At 27.6% G+C, this 713-nt stretch overlaps 1 protein-coding gene across 2 annotated transcripts in view; it reads right to left on the bottom strand.

Annotated features, from left to right (window-relative positions):
* LOC107614140 (protein ENHANCED DOWNY MILDEW 2-like) overlaps positions 1-713 on the bottom strand; it is a 17,620-nt gene that overhangs the window by 13,419 nt on the left and 3,488 nt on the right. The window lies entirely within an intron of this gene.

Raw genomic sequence — 713 nt, 5'->3', positions numbered from 1 at the left:
TAGCATAGATTCATATATTAACTAAACAAATAACTACATGAAGAAGATTTACAAAAGTGTTTTCAGAATATTAAGTATTCTACCTTTTGGCACTTCTATGTGATTACTTGATATGGTATTCAAACCAACCAAATGTTATTTAAAAGATTCATATAAAACATAAAGTGAGAGGGAAAAAATTGAAGCGTTTAAAACTTTTATCTTAATTGTATGTAGCAAGAATTTAAAAAATAATAAAAAAATAAAAAAGATTATCGTGTATTATATACTTATAACAGGAAATCTAAACTTCTTTTTTGGTTTCAATGAACTCACTCACCTCAACCCGATATTTTAAAAAAAAAAGCACCATAAAGAACTCATAGTACTAAAAAGATGTTCTTATTGAAAAGCCTCATGTACAATATCTTTGTTTTAAGGAGCTAAAATACTACATTTTTCTTCCACGACCAGAATATCTATGTCAAATACAGGGACATAAGCCAATTAAGACACTTCGTTTGGTGAAGAGAGGATGAACTCTCCCGCTCCACTGCACGCCACATTGAACCAAAACTCTTGAATCTGAAGTTAGTAAACTAAACTTATTTTATAATAAAAAACAAATAACAATATATTGGCAATTACTCCACTACCTTTGAAAATTAGAAGGAAAAATTAACATTTTTTATATATTATCGCATAATAACCTTAATTGTATACGTAATACGTAT

Source organism: Arachis ipaensis, chromosome B08 (genome assembly GCF_000816755.2).
Source record: "Arachis ipaensis cultivar K30076 chromosome B08, Araip1.1, whole genome shotgun sequence".
In the NCBI taxonomy this organism is placed as follows: Eukaryota; Viridiplantae; Streptophyta; class Magnoliopsida; order Fabales; family Fabaceae; genus Arachis; species Arachis ipaensis.
Note: the sequence above shows the minus strand (reverse complement) of the source record. Positions and strands in the feature narration are given on the sequence as shown.